Genomic DNA, 11807 nt, shown 5'->3' on the forward strand with positions numbered 1-11807 from the left:
GGTGATCAGTTGACAGCTCCGCCCTGCTCTTCACCCAGGTGTCCAAAACATATGGCCTCAAATCCGACGACAAAATTACAAAATTGATCATCAACCTTCGGCCAAGGGTGCTCTGGTACCACGCTACACTTAATGTTCAAACATTGTGTTTGTTATAGATAATCCATAGTGCAGAAATCTAATAACAAACATCCACTCGGGTTCAGATCGGGAAGGCCGTTCCTCCCAATCATGCCTTTTCAGGTGTCCCTGTCATTTTCCATGTGCGCATTGAAGTCACCCAGCATTACTATGGAGTCCCCTACTGGGGCCCTATTCAGGACTCCATTCAGGGTCTCCAATAAGGCTGAATACTCTGAACTGCTGTTCGGTGCATATGCACAGACAACAGTCAGAGTCCCCCCCCTCCCCCCCACAACCCGTAGGCATAGGGAGGCAACCCTCTCGTCCACCAGGTTAAACTCCAACGTAGCGGTGCTCAGCCAGGGACTCGTGAGTATCCCCACACCGGCCCGTCGCCTCACACCCTGGGAAACTCCAGAGAAGAATAGAGTCCATCCCCTATCCAGGAGTACGGATCCAGAGCCAAAACTGTGCGTCAAAGTAAGCCCCAACAGATCCAACTGATAGCACTCCACCTCCCTCACCAGTTCCGACTCCTTACCCCCAGTGAGGTGACGATCCATGTCCCTAGAGTTAGCCTTTGCTGCCCAGGTCTGGTCCGTCAAGACCCACGGCCTTCACTGCCACACATATGGCAGCGCACCCGACTCCTGCGGTTTCTCCAATGGGTGGTGGGCCCAAGGGATGTAGAGGGGTGTGTCACGTCGCTTCTTCGGCTGTGCCCAGCCGGGCTCCGAGACAAGCCCGGCCACCAGGCGCTTGCTGCCGACTGGGCCTGGCTTCCTCCGGGCAGGGTAACTCCTCCTCTTGCTATTTTTTCAATGGAGTCTTTGTGAACCCTTTGTGATCCCAGGTGTGTATGACTGAATTCCTCCACCAGAACACATTTGAAGAAAAATAAAAAAAATATCTCAGCTCAGTTCCGGGTGCTTTCACACAAACATTTTTGGTGTGCACCCTGGAACCGCACCCAGGGCCGCTTGAAATGGTGGTCTGGGGTACGGTTCATGTGAACTCTGCTACGGCTTGCTACTGATATAAACACAATGACATTTTAATTTGCATCATGGCAGGCTCCCGATTGCAGTTATTATGATATAAAGCATTCCTCCTACCTGCTTGTGTCCAAATACACCGCCTTCAGAGAGCAGCTAACATTCTTCACATCTCTCATAACAATTCCGGCAGACAAATGCTAATATTCATCACATCATTGCACATTCCGCGGGAGACAAACACAAGTGTTATTCTTTTTATGGCAAGATTTCATGGTAAATCCAAAGAGACAAACTTTAATACTTCACTTAACTCAGTGATGTCTTCTCGAGTTCCCTAGTTACAGTGGAAACAACTGCCGCTTGTACTCGCATTGATGATGTAATCGGACCATTGTATGTAAAGAAACGGATAAATACAGATCTAAACCTAAACCAACCAAGCTACTGTACAGTGTTCCTCCTTCTCACTTGTAAAACAGCGCTGCTCTTCTGTCTGTGATACACGTGCGTCAGTTCTCGGAAGGATAAGGTCACAACCCGATTGACGTATATTTTGAGACGGAACTTGCCGAACATCCAAAACAATGCTGGCTGCTGGGCTAAATGTGTTTGTTGGACCCACTTTCCCTAAACCTATCACTGAATATTTTGAACACTTAGCATACTGGAAATATGCTTGTCGGACCAAATGTTAATAAGGAACTTTACTTCCTCAATCCTCCATGTTTGCCCGCTGATTATTTTGTTTTGCATACACTGCTCTTACCGCTCTTTCTATGTTATCAAATTTTAGGTTTGCATCTAGTGACATCACATCCTGTTATTGGTCAGTTTAGCTTTCTTTGGTCCATGCTGCATTCATATATCAGTCGAACCGCACCAGAGTTCGTTTGGAAGCATCAAGCACCAAGGTTCGGATGGCAGTGTTCACACTTGTTCAAATGAACTACACTAACAGAGCAATCGCACTAGAGTTAGTTTTAATCGAACCAAACCTGCTAAGTGTGAACACACACTTAGAGTTAAAAAAAGTACTTAAGTATTTATCTTTTCATACCAAAATCAATGTGTTGCTTTAGAAGATATTAACAGCTGGTGTCGTATGGATGAAGTTTATGCTGACTGTCTGTGATTTTTGGAGCTCCAAAAGAGAAATCTCCATTCATTTGCAATTTAAAGACCTACTGAGCTAGGACATTTTTCTATTTTTTTTTCAAATGTTTTCTGGTGAAGAAAGAGAGTTGCACACACCTGGGATTTAGCAAACAATGAACAATAATTTTACAGCATTTATTAATCTTGGTTAATGTTAATTTCAACATATTTCATACTAATATATATTAAAAATTTTAAGTTGTATACAATAACATTAGTTAATGCATTCTGTGTAAACTACGACCAATTGTAATTTTATAAACAAACATTAAGCAAGATTAATGAATGCTGGGGAAAAAAAACATTGTTTATTGTTAGTTCATGATGCAATGATGAATGTATTAACTCATGTTAACAAATAGAACCTTAAAGTGAAAGTGTTACCAAAACATTTGTACTGTTATAGTTCTTTAAAGAAATTAAAGAAATGTAGATACAATTTATTTTTGTTGACAAATCTAATTTCAAGCATTTATGTACAGCCCTCGGATCAAAAGGATTATAAGACAATTAAAAGAAAATTCAGTAAAATGTTTTTACACTATTGACTGGCCTGTTTAAGGAGTTTATCCCTGCCACTGTCATCTTTGGCTTGCACGTTGAGGGTATGTAAGGCACGATTCTTTTCTTGTAAAGCTGCTGTGGAACAATATCCATTGTGAAAATCGCTGTACAAATAAACAGAAATTGAAAATTTCAGAGGTAGGTTCAGTCAAACCACCCTACCAACCAGATTGTGTCAAAACATCAGAAGCAGTTGTGCAGTAACATACCTAAATACATAAAACCTTTGACTAGGACTTACCTGGAGAAATATAGGGAACATAACCTCAAAACTGAGTTCTAGTTGGGAGTCTGACCCCCTTGACTGGACCCAGTGCGGGTGTCTTTGTGACCCCCTTTAGAGCAGATATAACAACAAGACGAGCCAGGGCTTACAGACGCCACAACAGCGGTGTGGCCTCATTGTTTTCTGCTCTTTCATCTCAAATCTCTCAAAATATTTGGAGGAATGCTCTGAATAACATGAAGGTACTGAGAAAGACATGCTCTGTATATTGTTGAAAGGAACTCTCAGTCTGTACAGCTTTTCATCAAAGTCTATTTTGTTTTGATATATTTAGGTTTTTTCTGTTCCCAACATATTTGCAATGCGAAACACAATATGGAGGATATACAGTATTATTGTTCTAGGGATCAGGTTGGAGATCCGGGGCCATCTGTCCATTTATTTTTCATGCTTATTGTGATTTAAACATGCTGAGGAAAGAAAGAGAAGATTATGTTAAACTAACAGTGAGTAATTACAGAATATAACAATGTATTTGAAATCAAGTGGTTCTGCATAATATGCTTAATTAAAGGAATAGTTCACTTTACACCAAAATTTAAAATATTGTTGCGTCATTCCAAACCTGTATGATTTTCTGGTCACACTTTATATAAGGTGGCCTTAACTACTATGTACTAAAATTAAATACATACAAGACTATGTCTTTACCATGTAACTACATGCCCACATTTGCTGCTACTGAGGTTGAGGTATGGGTAGGTTTAGGAGTAAGGGTATGGTTAGGGTTAGGATTAGGATTAGTGTTAGGTTTTGGGTTAAGGGTTGGGTTGGGTTAGGTGTAAAGTTAACAGTGTAACTACAAATGTAATTTAATGCAAGTACTTTAAATGCAATTACAATGCAACAACATATATGTACATAAGTACATTGTATCAATTGGTTAAATACATAGTAGTTCAGGCCACCTAATATGTAGTGGGTCTGAATTTCTTTTTCTGTGGAATACAAAAGAGTCTCAGTCACCATTCACTTTCATTGCATTAAAAAAAAAGTCTAGTCCCTAACATTCGGCCTAGCATCTGCTTTTGTGTTCCAGGATGGATTTGCAACATGAGGGTCTGAGAGTAAATGATGACAAAATTATATTTTGAAATATCCCATTAACCATTCATCAACACTAAAAAGGGTCTGCTACCTACCCTGGTATTCTCAATGCCTCTGTTGAATTGTTCTTGAATAAAATGAAATTAAGTGGCATCTTTAACCGAGCTATAAAATGCACAGAGATAGCACGCTGTTCTTCAAGTGATCAGTGACAGCCATCTGGGCACATTTGGGCAGGGTGTAAAGCATTGTCTCTCCCTGTTATCTGTTCAGTGGCATGTTCGTTGGGACGCTGCATTGATTAGGCCTTGAGGGGGCCCTGCAGTGCTGCTTCGTCACAGGAGCCGAATGAGTGACAGCTCTAATGAAGTGTATAATCATCTGGGAAGAAGCACCAAAGCTGCCAAAACTTCAATCAGTCCACGTGATGACCAAAGAGTCTGCTCACTCTTATGCTCAAAGTGGTTGGCCCTGTGGGATCACACCACTCTGTCCCATCTTTGAACATTATTCATGCACCCGTTTGGTGCAAAAACCTAATATCAGCAGTAGTCTGGGCGATATACCGGTTGCTAACTGCAACAACGAGTGTATTCTTGATCAGGTAATCGATCCATTTCTTGACATCCCCCACTCTTGTAACACATCAGTAACACATCCTCAGCTGATATACTTTCTTATTCTGTTTGATTGTCAAGTATAATTGGATAAAGATGAACGCTTGGCCATGTAAAACACGCGGTAGTTCGATTATAACTGCCCATGTAAATGTACTCCCTGAAACTGATATATGCACATAGCGGTCTTTTGACGTAGGGGCATATACATTTGTATTAAATTGTACATGTCATTATTATCTTTACTAAAATAAAAATATTTGATATAAAGAATTTGCAATTTTTGGATGGGCTATTCCTTTACTGGCCAAATAAAAGCACATTAAAATCATTGCAATATTTATGATTTTGCATCATGTTAAATGTTTTTCGCCATCAAAATCATTATGCTTATTTGATGCATGAATATTCAATATATGTATTGCTCTAGATGGTAGCTTATTTTTTTATTCATGTATCAGATGAACAAACATATTGGTTAGCCATCATCATTTAATTTCCCTGTGTGGATATCCGTTATCATCTAACCCCAACATTGCAATGATAAAACAATATCATATCTATTTCACATTTGTTTTCCACTCATCTGTACACTTTACTATTATAAGGAAGATCGCTTTCCATCCTCCTCTCCCCCCACGCTCAACAGAGGGGTTCTGAAATGCAGTGGAACCTCTAAAGGCTCATTCTCTCTTTGTTCTATTATTCACCAGCTTGGGCTTCAGAACTCACCGGGTTTGAAGATCTGCTTTTACAGCACAGATAGAGAGACGGATAGATCAAGCAAGCAAAATACAAATTCTCTGGAGAGATGTTTCCACCTAGGACCAGGACCCACATGAGAACCAATGCAGTTCTGTGCTCATAGAAGCAGACCATTTATTAATGAGCTGGAAACTGGTGCCACTCATTTATTGATATTGATACCATGTTTATCGACTAAATTTCCACACACCTGACTGAAAAAATTCTCATTGTCTCATCTGAAACCCCATTACTTTTGATCATTTACACAGTCACAAGGCAATATTTCAATTTTAGCACTTGAGAGAAAGATGAGATTTGTTTACAGAGACTGCTCATTTGTACCATAAGTGGTTATTTGTGAGCTTAGGGCGCATGTTTGTTTTTCCTTTTAGATTTTTCTCTTCTTCAGTGTCCCACAGGCATAACATACACTTTGGTAATAAGGATCAGACAAATGTTTAGCACAAGCAGTGCTAGATGCTTTGATGTGCTCTTAGATTAAGTTAAGTCTACAGTGATGTCTTCAAAAATACAAATATAAAGGGAGCAAAGTTAAAACAATCTTCCCATCTGCGCTTTCCCCCAAAGCAGCAATCATAAAAAGCTCGGCATGAAGTCCTGCGGCAACTGGAAATTTGTACGGACTTTGTCGAAAACTTCTGATGAACCATTCCCCTGTGTAGCAAGCTAAAGAGGACCTTCAGAGGGATATCTCTGACTTATTTTATCCCAGCAGAAACTGTACTTCAAGTTTTTTAGCATTAGCAGCTTTGAACCAACAGCACAACTGAGACTGGTTTCTTAATTATCCAAAGCTCTAGAGAAGAGCGCTGATCAAACGTCTATCTTCTATGTGGAGTGGTGGTGGTGTAGTGGTCTAAGCACATAACTGGTAATCAGAAGGATGCTGGTTTGAGCCCCACAGCCACCACCATTGTGTCCTTGAGTAAGGCACTTAACTCCAGGTTGCTCCGGGGGGATTGTCCCTGTAATAAGTGCTCTGTAAGTCGCTTTGGATAAAAGTGTCTGCCAAATGCATAAATGTAAATGTAAATGTATCTGTCGGTCGGTCGGTTGGTCTGTCTGTCTATATACACACACACACCCTGGTGGCCAAAAGTTTTGCTGTTTCGGAAGGAAACTGGTGCTTTAATTTACCTAAGTGGCATTCAACTGATCACAAAGCATCGTCAAAGGATGTTACTGATGTAAAAAAAAAAAAAAAACAGCACCATTACTTTTTGAAAAATGTCTAGACAGGCCCCATTTCTAGCAGCCATCACTTCAACACCTTATCCTTGAGTAATTATGCTAAATTGCTAATTTGGAACTAGAAAATCACTTGCCATTATATCAAACAAAGTTGAAAGCAATTTGGTTCGTTAAATGAAGCTAAACATTGTCTCTGTGTTTGCTTTAGAGTTGCTATAGACTGGCATGTCTTAGGGTCAATATTAGATCAAAAATGGCAAAAAAGAAACTGCTTTCTCTAGAAACTCATCAGTCAATCATTGTTTTGATGAATGAAGGCTATACAATGCTTGACATTGCCAAAAACAAAACTGAAGACAACTGGCACTAACAAGGACAGAAAGGGATGTGTAAGGCAAGATGTACAACTAAACAAGAGGATAAGTACATCAGAGTCTCTAGTTTGAGAAATAGACGGCTCAAATGTCATCCGCTGACAGCTTCATTGAATTCTACCCGCTCAACACCAGTTTCATGTACAACAGTAAAGAGAAGACTCTGGGGTGCAGGACTTATGGGAGAATTGCAAAGAAAAAGAAGAAAAACTAAAAGAAAAGATTACATTGGGCAAAGAAACACAGACATTGGACAACAGATAATTGGAAAAGAGTCTTATGGATCTGAACCCCATTGAGCTTTTGTGGGATCAGTTAGACTGTAAGGTGTGTGAGAAGTGCCCGACAAGACAGTCACATCTATGGCAAGTGCTACAGGAAGTGTGGGGTGAAATGTCACCTGAGTATCTGGACAAACTGAGAGCAAGAATGTCATGGATCTGCAAAGTTGTTATTGCTGCAAATATATTATTTTTTGGATGAGAACTCTTTGAAGTAGTTTATTATTTATTTTTTCAAATTGTAATAGTAATTTTTCACGTTATTAATGTCCTGACTGCACATTGTGATCAGTTGAATGCCACTTTGGTGAATAAAAGTACCAATTTCTTTCCATAAGAGCAAAATCTGTCCACTATTGCAGACTTTGGCCATCTGTGTGTGTGTGTGTGTGTGTGTGTGTGTGTGTGTGTATATGTATGTATATACAGTATATATTTGACAGGTTATTTAACTTTTCTTATCCTATCAATACAAAAGGAAGGGCCAATTTCCTGTAATTACATGACACCATAAATAATATAACACAAAGTATTTCACAGAATGAGTCTTCTAAAATACTTTTGTGACAGTTGACAGTTTATCTCATCAACAAATCTGATGCCTTAAACAAGCTAATTTTAAGCTAAAATTAACCTTTGTTTTTACCCAAAGATAATGCCAATATTATGTCCTGTATATCCTTTAAATGGTTCTTAATTTATAAGATTGACTAGCCTAGATTCTGAAAATATGTGAAGTGCTTATCCATGTAGAACTCATTGCCATGGTGTTGCTATGTTGTTACTGAGTCCTTTGTGGTTGCTAGGGTGTTGCTAGGATGTTCTGGGTGGTTGCTTGGTGATTGCTTATGGTCTTAAAGGAACAGTTAACCCCAAAATGACCACACACACCTTTCATGCCATCCCATGTGTATGAATTTGCATGGTTTAATGTATGTCTTCAGAAGCAATAAGGTATGTGTGGATGAGAATCAATAGTCCTTTTTTATTATAAATTCTTCTCCTTGCCCAGTAGGTGGCGATATGCACAAAGAATCGCCAAAAATAAAAGAAGAAGAAATCTTAGGAGAGAAGATCGCTTAGGAGGGCTCTTTGAAAGTGGAGATTTATAGTAAAAAGGTCTTAAATATATTGATCTGTTTCTCACCCACACCTTTCACATCGCTTCTGCCTCCTTGCCTCCAATATTACTTCACCACTGATAAAATGATGCTATATGTGCTCCAATAATTTTGCTTGCTTGAGTTTACCAAGCTCCTGGAACAGACAACAAGGATAACATTATTTTATGCCTGTCTTACAAGGTCAAGTCACTTTCTGATGTACTTTAAAGTAGGTTTAAATAAGATAGTAAGAAGTAAAGCATGTTCTGTATTTAGAGTGAAAGAAAGATTAGACAACAAGATAGAGAAATAGATATAAAAAACAACAATAGGAGGGCCTTAAATCAAGGCAAGGGGCTTGTTGTCATCTTCCAATGCTCAATTAACAATGCCTGCCTGCTTGCTTTTTCTCTGTCATGAATTATTTATCTTTGAATTGTTAATAAATAATAACAGAGGGCTCAGGGGACCCCGCCTGGTCAATTAGGCAATGAAGAGGGTGAGACTAAGCAATGGGGGTCTACATATTATTATCATCAGCCAGATCTCTCACTTGCTTCATCTTCATAATATCGCTCTGCCGTCAGACACAATAACATCCCAATGCAAGGCCAATCTTCAAACAATCCTGCATATCAAGTCCTCATTTTCCTCACCAGTTCTTCTTTATATACCTCTTTGTTCAGACTTTTCACCAATTGCTCTGGTCTAAGAACTCTAATATCCACACCGTTTAGACCGAGTTTCCACGATATTTCCTGAGGTTTGTGTTTGCCAAGGATTTCTACAAGAATATATTCTATATCTATTCTACAAAATAGAGATAGCAAGAATCAATGAAATATTTTAGAGCTTGAAAGTTTTTATTGATTCAAAGAAATTTCCATGATTGTTAGGATTTAATTCATTTCCACAAGCTTTCCAGGCCTGTCCTATAATGATCTCATTATCAAAGGCCAAGAACCTCGATATGGTCTTGTTTTCATTACTTACAATAAATAAATAAATATAATTGAATCTACAGTTGATGTATAAGGAAGGAGAGCATTTACTGTATTTTGTTATTTTTCTGATTTGACTTGGACCTTGACCTGTATCCTAATTAGGGACAGACCATCTCAGTCACCTTTCACTTTCATTTTATGGAGAAAAAATAAATAGAATAAAATAAGATGAAAAGAAAGTAAATGGTGACTGAGGCTGTTACTCTCCAACATTTTCACTCAGCATCTGCTAAGATGTCAGAGTCCTACAAGGCATATTTCGGTATGCCTTTCGGGGGTCAAGACAAGCCCTGGGAACCTCATTTCACCTGCGAACACTGCAAAAAAACTGGACAATTGGAGCTTGGAATTTTATGTTATACATTTTTAAAATTGTAAAAGTTTTTAATTTTAAAATGTCTTTTTGGGACGGCTCTGCGACAGCAGGGACACCAAGGCACACTACCACAGACGGGACTGGCCACAGCGGACCGAGTTCTCTGTGGGGAGGAACAAGGTCAAGTGGGAGCCACTGGTGGACACCAAATTGAGACATATCCAGCTGCAGACCCGCAGCACCACCAGTTTCAGAACCCCAGTTTCAGAACCCCAGCGCCAGAACCTGAAGTGAGGGGCGGAGTTATTGACAATGAGACAAGCATGGCGGAGAGTATGGTGAGTTGTGTAAAGTTTTTGACATCATGTTGTGAAAAATTATCGCATATATTAAGTTCAGCGTTTATCTGCTAAATATTTAATTTGTGCATAACTTTATCATCTTAATGAAGCTTGAATATGTTGTCATACTTTACTGTATTAAAAAAAAAATTCTACGGATGGTTCGATACATTTTTGCGTGTTGTAAATGGGCCTTGCGGTGACGTTTTGAAGACATCTTGTGAAGGTGTTAAAGTGTTTGTTCCACGTTCCTCTGTTATATGCATTGTTTGTGAGTTAATGTTACCTTATAGTTGATGGGGTTTTTTTTACGTTGAGATTATTGTGTGGTGCTTTCATCTCTTGTAGAGACATTTCGAATGAATGAAGACCACAAGGAAAAGGCCGCAACAATCTCCTGGAACAGTCAGAAGCTTCCAGAGAGCCCTTTCTATTTCATTTTGTGTTCAGGGATGACATGGAGTTATTTTAGCAAGAATGTAAGGACAAAATGGGCCTGAGAGTGAATTCCTCATTTGATACATTTTAAGTTTAATTTATACAGGATTGTCATGATAAAATGGGCCTAGGGGTGAATTGGTCATTTGTTGTATATATTTTTATTGTTTCTTTTAAAATTATGCTGAATTTTCTCTCTTTTTAGTTTTTTGACATGTTTTATTTTACATAAAGAAAAATGCATGCTGCACATGTTCTTGTGAAATAAAGTATATTTTATATAAAATGCCCATAAGTTTCAAGCATTTTTTTTCACCATCATGATCAGGAAGTAACTCTCATAATACAATGAAACGGATAACTATATACAATTATATTACACAAGATCAATGTTTTAAAGTGCTTATTGTACTGTACCTTAAAGAATCATTATAACATACGTATAAAGTATGATGTTTCGTTTGTAATAAAAGCAAAGTACTCTCCAAAACGTTAGGTGGCGCTACTCGGTTTAGAACGTAAGCTCCGCCCCTCACTTCAGGTTCTGGCGCTGGTGTTCTGAAACTGGGGTTCTGAAACTGGTGATGCTGCGGGTCTGCAGCTGGATACTATTGACCAAATTGGGCCTTATGAAACAATTCATCAGAGCTCTAGATAAGAAGTCTGCAGCCTTCAAGTACCTTCAAGACTTCTTTTCTAAGCTGTCTGAGGCAACGTTCAAAGCCGATGTCTTCGTTGGACCACAAATAAAGAAGATCCTGGAGTGCACTGAATTCCCTAAGAAGCTCACTAGTAAGTTGAAAGTGGCTAGGAACAGCTTTGTCGCAGTGGTTCAGGGCTTCCTGGTCAATCACAAGGCCAAAAATTATGTGTAGCTTGTTGAGACTCTGGTGAAGAACTACAGAACAATAGGCTGTAGGATGTCCCTCAAAGTCCATTTCCTTGATGCTCATCTTGATTATTTCAAGGAGAACATGGGAGCATACTCGTAGGAGCAAGGCGAGTGCTTCCATCAGGATAATCTGGACTTTGAACGCGGCTACCAAGGACAGTATAACGAGAACATGACGGGAGACTACATTTGGGGGCTGATTCGTCAGTGATTTACAGTATAATCACAAATCTTTTCTAGTCGTTTTTGTATTACTTTACTAAAAAATACATGTTCATTTGAATTCATGTCGTTTTGTTTCTGACTTTA

The sequence above is a fragment of the Xyrauchen texanus genome, chromosome 11 (assembly GCF_025860055.1).
Source record: "Xyrauchen texanus isolate HMW12.3.18 chromosome 11, RBS_HiC_50CHRs, whole genome shotgun sequence".
Lineage (NCBI taxonomy): Eukaryota > Metazoa > Chordata > Actinopteri > Cypriniformes > Catostomidae > Xyrauchen > Xyrauchen texanus.